This window comes from Adiantum capillus-veneris, chromosome 10 (assembly GCF_014529385.1).
Source record: "Adiantum capillus-veneris isolate H3 chromosome 10, ASM1452938v2, whole genome shotgun sequence".
In the NCBI taxonomy this organism is placed as follows: Eukaryota; Viridiplantae; Streptophyta; class Polypodiopsida; order Polypodiales; family Pteridaceae; genus Adiantum; species Adiantum capillus-veneris.
In genome coordinates, this window is record NC_140940.1 from 135075729 (window position 1) to 135090698 (window position 14970).

The window sequence follows — 14970 nt, forward strand, 5'->3', positions numbered from 1 at the left end:
ACAATGTCTAATTCATTTGAGTGGGGAAAAAAGGGAAAAGAATAGTCCCATTCCTCACTACAAAATAAGCCATTGTTTTAACTACCACTAATCTCATAAAGCTAGAATTGTTAGATTGCTCAACCGACATTTGCAACACAACTTAGGACATGGTCATGCATACACTAGTTATCGTTTATATGTAATCCGTGCAACTATACCAAAATTGGCACAAATACAAGAACCCTTGCATAGTCGCATACAAGACAAATAACCGGTGCACGTGTTGATCATCTGAGAGACACATGTATTTTAAAAAGTAACTATTAACTATGCATTGTGTGACCATTTCCTCACATATATGATACATCACCGGTTCACGGCAACACTTAAACAAGAACCTCTCTAGGGGTTTATTTACATGCACCTTAAAATGTTCATGCCGAGGGGCCATGCACTTATAGAAATGATGCAAATTATGATGTATATATAATCGCCCACTACCGATTGCACAAATTTGAAAGGCATATAAGAACAACAATTATGGAATTTCCTTCTTCGAGCATTACGGGTCATTCTCAAGGTGGTTTCTGAATTATGAGGCGACTTGATTTCTTCGCATCCCAAAATCAATGGCCACGCATGGCCAACCATGCAAGACAAAAATCACTATGAGGTAAAGGTGCCCATCCTTGTGAAACACAAACCTTTGTACATTCAATGAGTGCATTACTTGGGGTTTTATTAGGACAATCAAATTGGAATTAGGTGCACCTATTAGTTGGTATGGTATTACTAGGATACCAAATTTGACTGCAGGTGCACCTATTTATAACCCATGTGTAGTTCAATCTTATATCAATAATAAGTGGCATTGAGAAATTATATCAAGCAACCTTTGGAGCTAGTCACTCTCACCTTTCCCAATCCCTTCTCTCATGCCTACAATGTTAGACTTACAAGGATTAACAACACACCTCTCTCTCTCTCTCTCTCTCTCTCTCTCTCTCTCTCTCTCTCTCACACTCATTCATGCTCCATACATAAGCAATTGCTACCATCTATGATATAAAACCATGATTTTCTAGTAGGTTGGGGCATAATTGGCATACACCCATGGCCACCTCTCATAGTCAATTATGGATTGTAAAGTTTCTTACCAATGAATCTTTTTGAGTGATGATAATCACGAACCCCACATGTTGATATTAATGATTCGTTTGAAAAGTTTGAGCTTGATGCTCTAAAGATAGAGTGGTCCACTAGTACTACGTCTATGATCAACTACCTTTGTTAATCACCAAAAGCCAACATAGAGTGGTAGTCGTACATTCTTCGTATCTTGAGCGGAAAAAACAAGTATGTGTAAGGTAACCCCACACCGAAGGGGAAGTGATAAGATTGGATTCAAAAGACTTTTGATAGACTTCTCACACATGCACACAAATGGGAGGAAGGGTAAGAAGCCCATTTCTTCTTTTTGCCATACTCACAATCGTGAGTTGAGAATATTAACTTGATAAGAATACAATTACCCTCAAGCGCCTTGAGGGGGTTAGGGTTCCAGAAGTCACTTGCACATAGATAACGAGGATACCTACCAGAGATGTTACTCCTATCCTCTTGAGTGTTCTAAGTAGCTCTAAGCTTGCACCCATCCTTCATCTTTACCAATATCCCATTTCTAATTGCACCCTTTTGAGATACAATTATTGGATAAAAAGAAGGGGTAATTTATATCGATTGTCACCCTCTATGTGAGCATCCCATATATAATATGCACAATCGATGTAATCTGGACATGTAAAAAACAACACCATTTTGATCTCACTGTAGCGTTTTGTTCAAAATGTAGCTTGATTGGCATAAGATCTCTTTGTTCTAGAGAAGTTACCCAGTCTTTATATCATGTGGCAACGGCTAGTTGGTTACGTCCCTACCTCTCACATGCCCACCACAATCACTTCATCGTGGTCCCTTTTTGTTTCAATTTTCAATGGAAGAAGGGTGAAAGAACCTTTGAAGATGGACACACACCATTGTGAGTTTTGCAAAAAGGTAGAAGATGAAAGCCATAAAAGGCATCTTGGGACTTATTTTCAGTGTTGCCTTCATTCATACTCTCCTCTCATCTAGAATTCGTTAAGACTTTCATTCCTTTTGGGAATACCCCAAAAAAAAAAGAGTTTAGCCTAAACGAATCTAGCAAAAAAGTGATTTTCTAGAGAAATAAAATCATCAGATTTTATTTTGGTTTATTATATATAAATTAATGACAACAAAATCCAATTTTATGAAAGCACCTAGGTTTTTGGTTTGTCGTAATCCAAGTTTGGACCATCAAAGCACTCTCTCTTTATGATAGATAGCCAAAAGATAAAGCTAAAAAATGATCGACATAGGAAAAGCACCCAATGTGAGTGAGATGGCAATGCCAACCTCTCCAAGTGTCAAAAAAAGTAACAAAACATTGTAAGGTCAATTCTTCTCCACCAATTCTTGCATGCTTTTTGGTCATCAAAACAAACCAAGAGTCGGGAGAATTAACAAGGTATTTCCAAAGCTCCATAATTCAATGGTCCCCTTGGCTCTCTAAAGCAAGAAACATCCTTTGAACCCTTGCTAGAGAGAAATAGCCAGAAAGATCAACACTAAAGGACTTAGACAACTATCCTTGTTTTGGGACAACCATAGCAAGAGCTAGAAAGGAACAAACCAAATAACTATCAGATCAATAGTGGGACTGAAAGACTGTTGGCCAAGAGAGCCTTGGAAGGGCTTAATAACTACTATATGTCAGTGTGTGAGTCTAAGTTTGAGTGGAAGCCTAGCGATGGCTTCAAGAGTTCACTTTAGTAAGCCAAAAACCAAGGATATCTACCACACTCTTATATTCTCTAATGATTTGTTCTCCTCCCTGAACGAACTATGGGGGGGAGGCAATGGCCGGAGGCAAGATGGGTAGCAAGATGTTCGGGCTACAAGATGGCTAATGAGGACCTTCATCACATGTTCAAGGAGTGGCCGACAATAAGTGGTTTGGCTAGAAAGACTTGCGAATGGGTACAAAAGACCTAAAAACAGGGTTCTTTAAGAACTACTTGTTCCTTGGAGGGATGGTGAACAAAAGCCAAGTACTATGGTATGCGCACAAATTGTTAGATTCTGCTACTTTAAGCAAATTTGAAAGGCCAGGAACTGTCGCGGGTGTTTGAGAATGATCTTTCAATTGCTAGCTTGAAGGAGATCATTCAAGAAAGCAAAGAACTGATTATTACCATGTGTAAAAGGAAGGAATTGAGCAAGTGGTTAAGGGCCATCAAGGCCGTGCTAACGTAACAAAATTGTCCAGAATGTGAATAGTTGGTGAGACCTGGTAGAGTATTAGTGTAATATGAAATCCCTCAACACTCGACACAAGCTTGATGTTATTTTGTACATTATTTTGGTGAATACAATATATCCACTCACTACTGTGAGTTTGGGAGGAAAAAAAAAACTAGCAGTGACTTGTAAGGGGTGATTTTTCACCACGACCCTTATAGAGAAAAAGAGGTCTTTTAAAAAGAAAAAACAATACGATGATTTGCATCAGATAATTTCAGGAGATCGTGCCTATACACCCACACCTACATGTTGTAGGGGTTGAACCACAACAGGTGCACTTAAAGCCCCTCCCTTTTTGTAATGGAATTGGCCTATTAACTTGAGAGTAACGGAAATCAGAGAGAGTACTTTTGTGAAATTACTTTGTGAGCATAGCGGGTGAACATAATTGATGGTAGCAACATAAAAATAGCATTTAGTTAACTTGGCATGAACAATACTTTTGCAAGAGAGAGAATTTAGAGAACATGACAACAGTTGAGGACCGGATTTATGTGGAGCCGGTCCCCCCTCCAATAGGCATTTGTATTATGATTTCTCCCATCAAGAGAGACTTGTTACAATACGATCTTTGTCTTCCTTGTAACCTAGGTGATGCAATGAAGATGGAAAGCTTCATGCATCACAAGCATAACATAAACTTTGTGAAAAGCTTTAACTATCCCAAGCCTCAGTCCCAAGACCTCAAACACCTTTGAAGGTGGAGAGAGCTAGCAGGGAATGAGGGTAGGGAAGAGGAAGAAGAAACATTTCATAGGAGAAAGAACTAGTTCCTCACTTATCATCACTCTTCTTGCTAGCATACATAATATCATAGTAATGAAGATGGAGAAGATGGCAAGCTTAAGCATTGAAGCATGGCTCTTGGTTGGATTTGCACTCCATAGCCAAGAGTGTTGGTGTAGGATCTCAACCTCTCTACTTTCTTGGAGAAGGAGAGGGAGATCTTGCACTTTGCACTCCACACAATGAGAGTGTGTGTGTGAGTGTATGTGGGAGAGTATACCCCCTAAGCAGGCCCCTAGCTTCCTTGGTCGACCCCCTCTTGTAGCTCATGCTTGAAGCTCATGGGACCCCTCCAGGCCTAGCCAATCACAAGCACGAGGTAAATCAAGTAACAAGGGTAGCCTTGGGACAAGTGTCCCCCTTTCCCCTTTGAGAGAGAGGACTTGATAAATGCTAAAACAATTAATTAAATCTTCTAAATTATCATTGGACCCCTTGGGTGGCCAATCAATAGACTTCAGGCACACCATGAGGGCAACACGAGGAGGAACTTGACAAGTGTCCCTTTTGCTTTCTTTGTACCAAGCTTGCCTTGAGTGAGTGTGTGGGTGTTCTCTCTCATCCCCCTCTCTTGTAGGGCTCGACCACTCCTTGTAGGGAATGGTGTTGATTTTTGTACACCTCAAGCCACTCAACCTTTGGCCCGATTCCCACCACAAGCTTGGGTCCGGTTCCCACCTCAAGTATAACCCTAACATCCCAAGCACGACAAGAACCTCAAGCATCCCAGTCATCAAGCACCTCAAGCAACTTAAGCATATCAATCATCAAGCACCTCAAGCACCTTAGTCATCAATCACGACAAACACCTCAAGCACCTTAAGCTTGGGCCGAGTTCCCACCTCAAGCTCAACCCTAGCTTTCAACCCTAGCTTACCTAAGGTCAAAGGACTTTTACACTAACCTTAGTCATCAAGCACGACAAACACCTCAAGCACCTTAAGCTTGGGCCGAGTTCCCACCTCAAGCTCAACCCTAGCTTACCTAAGGTCAAAGGAATTTTACACTAACTATTGGAGGTCTTCAATGAAGCTAACCCTAAGGTCTTATGCTCCATTGGTTAGCCTTTCTCTTTGATAGACCGTCTCTCATTTGGGTCCCTTTACCATTGGCCCCATGTTGAGTTAGATCTATAAGCACACGTCTATATCTTAACCCTTGTTCATGTTCATTCTCCCACATTAAATGACCAATCTAATATGAGAAAATCATTTGGGTTGGTTAGATATTAGTTTTTATGACACTTTTACCGCTAGGCAAACTCCCCTTGATAGGACAAGAGAAACAAAGGTTCCTCCCTAGCCACTCCTGTCAAATCACGCTTTTTTTGCAGGGGGGGGGGGGGGGGTGGGTGGGGGGGGGGCCAAATGCAAGGGAGCTCCTACCAAAGAAGCTCCAACTCCAAAAGTAGCCATCTCTTTCTATCTCTATTCTTGCTTTGACTCTCTCTCTCTCTCTCTCTCTCTCTCTCTCTCTCTCTCTCTCTCTCTCTCTCTCTCACACACACACACACACACACACACACACACACACACACACACACACACACACACACACAATTTTCAGGATTCAAAATTTCCATATTGTCCCCGCTGAGCGCCTTATATACCTTTCTATCCTTCTATCTCCTACTTCTTGATATGGCGTAAAAGAGTTTTTACCTTCCACTCTTTTTATAATTTTTTCTTTTTGTCCATACTCATAAGTGTGAGTGGAGAATTTAATTAGATAAGCAACAAGAGCAATACAAGCTCCCCATAGATAGGGTGCAGGAGAATCCAAAAAGAATTACAATTGGTTCAAAAAAAGATCATAGTTCAAACCATATGTCAGGCTAATAGAGGAGCCACCCCATCAGCAAATCACCATAGTGGTCTCAAGGGGAACGTATCATTGATTTTAAGGGGGGAGCCTATAGCTCCATTAGTTGCCATCCAATATCCACTCCATCGCCCAGAAGCAGTAAGATATTGGAAACCAAAAAAAAAGGAGAGGACAAACTTTAGGCTTTTACAAAGAGCCAAGCATCGGTTATTGAGGCACACGAGTCATTTGTTGCCACCAGAATGCAAGCACTTGCCACATGTCAACCTACCAATTCATAGAAAACTAGTACATCATTCTTCAAATTAGAAGCTACAAATCCACGTTCCCCATCAACCACATTCATAGCACCACATCATGCCTTACTGACTGAAATCATTGCATTAAAAAAAAGTCCCTGGGAGCACACTACCTTCCGGAATAGTGGGGTTGCCACCACACCTCCCAAGCAAAAATATAGTGGGCAAGGAATCATCTCTATAGGGAGGGTGAAGGTCACCAAGGGATTCACAGGGGAGTGCATCCAAAGGCTTACTAAGATGCATACACAAAGTTTGGGAACCTAGTTAGAAGTCCTATTGGAGAGTTGATGACATACATGTACATGAAGGTAATCAGGAATGAGATGAAGGCAACACTTCATAAGCTCCACATTTCTCAAAAGATAATGGATCATATACCACATGTACTACTAGTAAACTCTACATCAAGTAACATAGGCAAGGTGATTGGAATGACAGTGCAGGAGTAAGAAGAGGCTCTCAAGAGGTTGTTCCATCTAGTTAGGGTCACCAAGAAAAGGATGCTGGCAGAGAATGACATTGTATTGCATTATATTGAAGCCGTGGCAGATTTCCTTGTCTTAATGTATGCATTGACTATGAAAGAGGATGAACTGCAAAGGTGGTTCTACGTATCAGTCTACCCACCAATGTACAATGAACCTGCGGATCAAATGGCCTATGTTTAGATTTTTGACTAGCTTCGAGATTGGCATGAGCATACTAATGCTCTATGGGTAGCATGGAAACCAATGTTTGACACCACTAAAAAGAAGGACACAACTGCTAAGCTAAAGGAATATTGCCACCTTTAGAGAAATGATGAGCCAGTGAAAAGATCAATTAGGGTTGTTGGTAAAATATAAAAATGACCTCCTATAGTTGTTCATCTTGGTGTCAAAGATTCTAGAAAATAATATTCCCAACAAGACTAATCATGAGCCTCAATTCAGAGAAATGGCTGAGATTCTGTTGAGGCCAGAATCAAGGTGAATCAACCAGATCTAGTCGGATGGATGACCTTTAGATGGATGATCACTACATCCATATGCCACAAGCATGCCAGAGCCATACTAACAAAGGAAAAGAAAATGATGCATGATCCTGATACGAAGAAATGGTACCAGCTCACACCCTACGAAGTTGAGGTGGTGACTACCTATAAGGAGCAACTAGAGCAAGAAGCCATTTACAAAATAATCATGAAGGATAATGCAGCCACGGGCCAACATTCCTCAAAATCAAATGGCTACCATAAAATCTAGAACCATTCAACAAATTTATGGGTGACCAACTCTACTTGCTCATGCACCACCTATTGTAGTGTCTAGAAGCATGTAGTGAAGAAGAACCAAACAAGAGGAAGGGAAAATGCAAAAGATGCATCCCTCTATATCTAAAATTTTGGATATAGCTTGTAAGGGGAGGAGGAATGTAGATGGTGGTACCATTCTCTTTAGAGAGATGTGTGCGCTCCTTGCCGCACTGTCGAAGCAAAGGACTTGCCGATACACCGTGTGCGAGCCACAAATGGCTCCAAGCACACAACAAGCCTAAACTAGCAAGCTCAAGAGAGCAAAGGGTGTGTCACTCACCGCTCTACGCTCGCCTTCGTGGTGGATTCCTCGCCGCGATGAAGAAGAAGCTGCAGTCGTGCCACGCTCAACCGCTTCGCCGCCGTCGTGCCTTCGTAATGCTCGATCGCACACACACTCTCCCTCTCTCTCACACACACATACACACACACACACAAGGTGGTGAAGAAGAAGAAGATGGAGATGGAGATGGAGCAAGAGCACTCTTCTATTGCACAAATGAGAGAATGAGTGAATTTTAGGTTTAGTTGGCTTTTATATGAGCTCACCCCATTCACACTTGGGCACCTATGCTTAGCCAACTAATCCCTTGAATGTCCCAGTTAGAGTGCGCCTCTCATCGGCGATCACTCTTACCCTTTTTCTATTGGTCCGACAAGCCCAGTACCTGACTCTACCAAATACATAATACACGTCCGTCGTAGGTGATGGGGTGTCCGTGAGCCGTGAGGGTTAACATGCCCCCCTTCCTGATGTAGATTCCGTCCTCGGAAGCTATTGAGTTGAAGCTCGTTCGTCGAGGTGGAAGAGCATTTGAGATGAATGTCCTTAGCCTTCTTCAGTCACTGCAAAATCAAACAACATTGGCACAGTAATTGCATTCTCATAAGTGATTAAAAAGAATATGTAGTTTTAGGTAGACAAATTGATTGGTAAAAGAATTTCAAACAATTTGTCAGCAATGAACATTAAATTGCAATGTAATCAAATGCATAAACAGATGTAAAGCTAAAAAATTAAACAAGTCTGGGGTCGCTAATTTGACGGTTGAAAGGCACTAGAGATCGAATATTAATACCATGGGTAAGCTTCTTAATTTTCTGTGGTCAATTAAGTTGTTTAATCGCGAGAGCCAAGTATTCATGTTCGAGGGCTGACTAGAGGCTATATCTAGAAGACCTTGTAGTTAAGCTACCATAAAAGGAATTTCTCATGAAATCATCGCCTGACTGATTAATTTTTCTTTGACCCCCCAAAGTCTTTTCACAGTGATTCAAGTTTGATGTGTGTGCTTATTTTGTATGCCTTGGGTTTTTTGCTTTTCAAGTAAAAGCGCCCATACTGGGAACCTCTAGGGCTCTAGTACCATAGGCAATACATGTGAGTGAAGTACCAAATCAAGCTGAGATTTCTCTTCCAGCTTAAGATTTTACAGTGTGGCACTTTGATTTTTTGTTTGTTCATTTTCAACATTTTAATTTTGTAACTTTGGGGGGTCATATAACACTGATACACCTCCCCAGGCTCATCACACTAGTAAACTCCCTTTATAATACTTAAGCTAAAGGTCAATAGGGTCAAGCCCACTAGAAAGTCCTAGTACATTTCACACAATGCTGCCTAAATCGGATTAAGAACCTAAGTAACCATTGATTATTAGGAAGGCATTCCCCATGGTATTAATAGAAGATCTCTAACACCTAACTTGGTCAAACTAGCTTAGTCGGACTGCTTGAGTTTTAAACCTAGACAACTGATTATGACAAAAGATTACATTGAATTAAATGTTTGATACTAAGCAAATGCATTGAATATTAGGCTACCAATCACAATTAAAGCAGACAATCATAGATGCGAAAAAGATAAAGGGCAATGCTAATGGACAAGAAACACCTGTTTGTGTCGATGGTCGCGCTTGATTTGAAGAGTGAGTCGAGATAAGGATTCCATGAAGGTCCAAATCCTACCAATAGCAACACGCTCCTGTACACACTAGGAAACAAAAGGAATACCTCCAGGAGGCACATTAGTGGAAAAAGGTACCAACACTTATTTGAACACAACAAAAAACATAAGGAACCCTAACCTAATTATTTGCACTCCCCCTAGAGAGTCAAGGGAATAGGATATTGTAGAGGTTGGGGGGAAACCCTAAGGCTAAACCCCTATCCTCGTCGTCGAGATAAAAAAAGTCATCATCCATGAGACCATATGTGCCATCCGTGTAGTCGTGTAAATTTTCTTCTTCATCATAGGTGCCCATGTTTACTAAGAAGGTCACTAGACGCCTATACTCATCTTGGTCAAAAGGGTAGGCTTGTGCAATGGGAGAAACGCTCTCTTCTAAGTATGGATCAGACGTGGTCAAGAGATGTATCAGCCATTCTAACTCCTCAAAATTCCTCTCACATGCTAGCGTACCTATCAAATCCCATTCACATGCAAGCACTGGAAAGACCATGTGAAATATTTGTGAAAAGTAACGAGGGTACCTCTCACCCAAGGCAAGAGTGGATGACTCTAGCGTACTAGCCATATCTGTACACGCAAATAGATGATGGTTAGAGTGCAAATATTACAACGGTCGTGTTCTTGTGCATAATTTGTTTTTATGATTTGTGTTATGGCTCTTGCTCTTTTACTTTTTTATCTTGTTTTTGTGAGTATAAGGCTTTATATATACATTCCCTAAGATTGGAGATTAAGAGGTCAGGGAGAAAGGTTGAGAGGGAAGCAAGTGAATGATGGATGTCCACAAACACTCCCCCCTTCCTTGGGTAGATCATACCGTTTGAAATGATATCGTCACCCTTTGAAACCAATTGTTCCAGTTGGTAATAGGTGAGGATTTTTGCCAGTAGTTTTCTATTACCCTAGGTGTCTCGTCAAGTTGCAAGGGTGGTAAGGTACTCTCCCAGGAACGAACTTGAAGTGGTTCATCAGGTGATTCTTGAACACTGGGAGGTGTGGATTCTTTTGTAGCTTCATGGAGGTCCACTACTATAGATGGAGGCTGTGTAGAAGCTTTTACTTCTATGGATGTATTACATGAGGAGCTAGAAGCTTCATGGAACTCCCCCCTTCCTGAGCTAGGTGGAATAAATTGGTTTTGCCTTGGAGCCCAAACTAGCTCTGGACTAGGTGTGTAGCATTCTGTGATCTTTCCCTTCCCACGGTCTGCCATTGGCTTTAGCGTTACACTATTTGACTCATATGGGTTTGTTGTCGATAGGGAAGGACACATTTTACGTTTAGGTACCCAAATTTGCTCATTTCCATCATAGTAGCCTTGGGCTTCTAATAGTTGTTTTGGAATCCATCGTGATTTGGTCTTGACTCTCCTAGGGCGCGCTCTTGGTTTTCCCGGGAAATTTTTTCTTGGAATGGATGGGAGGGTTGAGGTAGTTGGAAGTAAGGCCTTGGGGACCCATTGATATGTACTCTTAGGTCGTGCAGGTTGAGTACTTGCAATATTAATGCTTGCTGCAACTACAAGTGTTGAAGTGCTAGGTTCATGGGTAGCCGGCAAAGACGAGTTAACCACCTTGGCTTGTGAATGTTGGCTATCCTTCAACTTTGCTAGAGTTTGCAACGTAGGTGACTTTGCTTGAATGATAGGGGTAAGAGTCGGTGGTCGCGTCGTGACACTACCAGTATCCCAATCAATAGTGCAGTTGGTTGCCAACATCCACGTGCGTCCTAGGTTTACGTTGCCTTCCATAGCTCCTGCGGGCATGACTAGAAACTTCTGCACTATGCTTCCATTGTCATAGACAATAGGGGTCTGAAGGACTCCAAGAATAACAGTTTTCTTTTTATTAATGCCCTTGACTTGCATCGTACTCGGGGATAGGGTCGGTTTCCCTAATTGACACCAAACTCCATAGGATAACAAATTGTGTTTAGCTCCCGTATCTAATAAGGCATTGTATAGAACTTTCCCATAGGGGCTATTTAGCTCAATTGGGTATCGTAGGGGTGGCTTAGATTCTAATGAGTGTCATCTGTGTCCTCGAAAAATGCTTGCGTGATTCCCAGATTAGCCTCTCATTGGCGTCTAAGACGTTGTTGTCGTTCTCGAGCCTCAACTCTTGCTTGGATTTTTTAAAGCTCTGCTTGTTCCTTGGCAGCCTTCTTTTGATGGATGGCTTGCAACTCTTCCTGGCTTAGAGGATCATAATATCTTTTGAATTTACTCCCATTAAGGAATCCAATGGTTTCAACTCCATCTAGAGTCTCCACACGAATGTTACCTTGCGGGGTAATTTCACACACTCGATATGGTCCCTTACCAACGTATTTCAATTTCTTCTTTTCATTACGTACCCCGTACATAAGAACTTTATCACCAACCTTGATGTCTTTATCCTTTAAATGGCTATCATACCACTTCTTTCTCCTATCCTTCTCCACTAGAGCATTTCGCACAGCTAATTGCCTCTCTTCATCTAGCCTTTCCAGGATATATAATAGCTCCACTAAGGGGTTACCATCCCAACCTTCTTGAGAAGCTACTCGAAGACTAGGAATGACAAACTCCCATGGCATAACTGCTTCTTGGCCATACACCATCTTAAACGGTGTGCAATTAATAGCAACTTTATACGCAGTACGATAAGCCCATAAAAGCTGATGTAAGCTTTAGGTCCCAATCAGTGCGATGAGCCTCGACTGTCTTTGTCAAAATGGAGATGAGAGTTTTGTTGGTACTCTCAGCTTGGCCATTTTCTTGGGGATAATAGGGTGTAGACTTGTGGTGAGATATCATGAAGTTTGATGTGAGTTCTTTTATTACTTCATTTATAAAATGAGTTCCATTGTCACTCACAAGTTCAAAGGGGCATCCAAAACGTGTGATAATGTTCTCAAAGAGGAACTTAGCTGTTGTTTTTGCATCCGCCTTTCGTGTTGCTTTTGCTTCAGCCCATTTGGTTACATAGTCGGTAGCCACAATGATATATCGTGATTGCGTGTTACGTGCAGCCGAACTAATCGGTCCTACAAAGTCTAAGCCCCACTTTTCAAATGGTTGGGTTACTTTGATGGGATGTAGAGGTATCCTATCCCTTCTTTGTGGCTTGTTGAAGCGTTGGCATTCATCACATCCCTTTGCAAAAAGTGATGCATCCTTAAACAGAGTGGGCCACCAATAGCCTGACTGTAAGATCTTTCGGGCAGTCAACTTTCCTGAAAAGTGACCACCAGCTACACCCATGTGTGCCTCTTGTAGAATATATAAATACTCATCCTCGCGGGCACAGCGTCTAAGAACATCATCTTTTCCTCTCTTATAGAGGGTTCCAGCCAGTAAGCAATAGGGTTCGCATTCCTTGATTAATTTTCGAGCTATATCTTTTCGCAGTTCTTTGGGTGGAAAACCATTAACTAAGAAGTTAACAATCTTTTCACTCCATTCAGGCATTGTCTCAACAATGAACAAAGGAGTATCAGGCAATTCATCATCAATCCCCGTAGGAGCTTCGCCATTAGGGATACGAGATAAATGATCCGCCATGACATGTTTCCTCCCAGGCCGCACAACAACGGTGAAGTCAAACTCAAGAAGAATTAACAACCATCGTGTAATTCGACCTGTGGAACACGGCTTGTTTACCAAATATAGCAATGCTTGATGATCAACATAAAACACAAACTTGGTAGCAAGAAGGTAATAGCAAAATTTCTTTACTGCATAAATCATAGCTAGACCTTCGCGCTCTGTAGTAGTGTAGTTCATCTCGGCATCATTTAATTAGCGACTTGCAAAGCTAATAGGGTAGTCCAATTTATGTTCTCCTGGTTGAGTTAGAACACACCCAATAGCAAAATTTGATGCATCAATATGCACTTGAAAAGGTACATTTCAATCGGGTGTTCGCAGGATTGGAGCACTTGTTAGGGCCTTCTTTAATAACTCATAAGATTGATGACATTCTTCCGTCCAGTGAAACTCGATAAGAAGCTTGTACAATGGACGCGCTATCTCGGCAAAGTTTAAAATAAACCTTCGATAATAACCAACATGGCCCATAAATCTTTGAACTCCTTTATAGTTTGTAGGTGGTGGCAAATCGGCGATGGCTTTAATCTTACTCTCATCTGTGGATATCCCGTTCTTGGACACTATATGCCCTAGAATGACTCCATGCTTAACCCAAAATTGGCATTTGAAAGGGTTCAATGAGATGCGATAAAATCTGCACCTTTCAAATATTTTTCGTAGATATAACAAATGCTTCTCCCAAGAAGAATAAACACAAAGGTCGTCTAGGAAAGCTTCACAAAACTCCCTTAGAAATTCTTTAAACGCAGTGTTTATTAATCGTTGGAATGTAGCAGGGGCATTCGTTAAGCCAAAAGCCATAACACGAAATGCAAACACTCCAAACTCTGTGATAAAAGCAGTTTTAGCTTGGTCCTCTAATGCAATTGTGATTTGATTGTAACCAGAGTACCCATCTAAAAAGCTATAAGCTTCCTTGCCCACAACTCTTTCAAGCACATGTTCTGAATATGGCAAGGGATAATGATCTCTCCTAGTGGCTGCATTAACTTTCTTGAGGTCCATGCACACTCTTAGTTTCCCATTCTTTTTTGGCACAATGACTATTGGAGAAACCCATTCTGAGTGCTCAATAGGGTATATGAATCCACATTGGATAAGTTTTTCAATCTCCTCTTGTACAATTTTGGCGTACTTAGGATTCATTGGATAGGGTCGTTGCTAGACGGGTTTAGCAGTGTTGATCATGGGAATTGTATGTTGCATCACAGAAGGTGGAACGCCTTTCATGTCATGATATGTCCAAGCAAAGATATCCTTGTATTCCTTGAGGAGCTCCTTAAGTACAGCCTCTTCAGTTTCGGTAAGGTCTTGAGCAATAAAGACTGGTTTAGACTCCTCACCTGGTTCTGCTAATTCTATCTCTTTAACTACCGCTGGACCATCATAGACTCCACTGCTTTCATTGGTAGGTATTCGTTGGGCCTTGGCATACACAACCTTTCGCTCCCCCGTGGTATAAGATTTAAAATGTTCAGGAGCCGTATGTAAGTCAGCAGGCTCTTGTCTTGACGGAGACCTTTCGTTTAGTTCTGCCTCCTTTTGTTGTTGTGCTAACTCTCGGTTTTGACGTCTTCTTATAGTTCGACTCAATTTCGGCTCTGTAACCTCCAATTGAGCGAGGTCAATGGGTCGCGGGCTGCACCACATGACACTCTGGAAATGTTCACCCCAATTGTCTACTAGCTTTCGATGAGCATCACATGCCCCTAGATAGCTAAGCCATTCTGCAGTAGATCTTTCCTTGTTTATCCTAGCTCTCACATTTGCTCGATATCGTCGTCTCTTATATGACCTTTGTTTCTTGTTAAGGTTTTGATTTTGGTAAATGTTT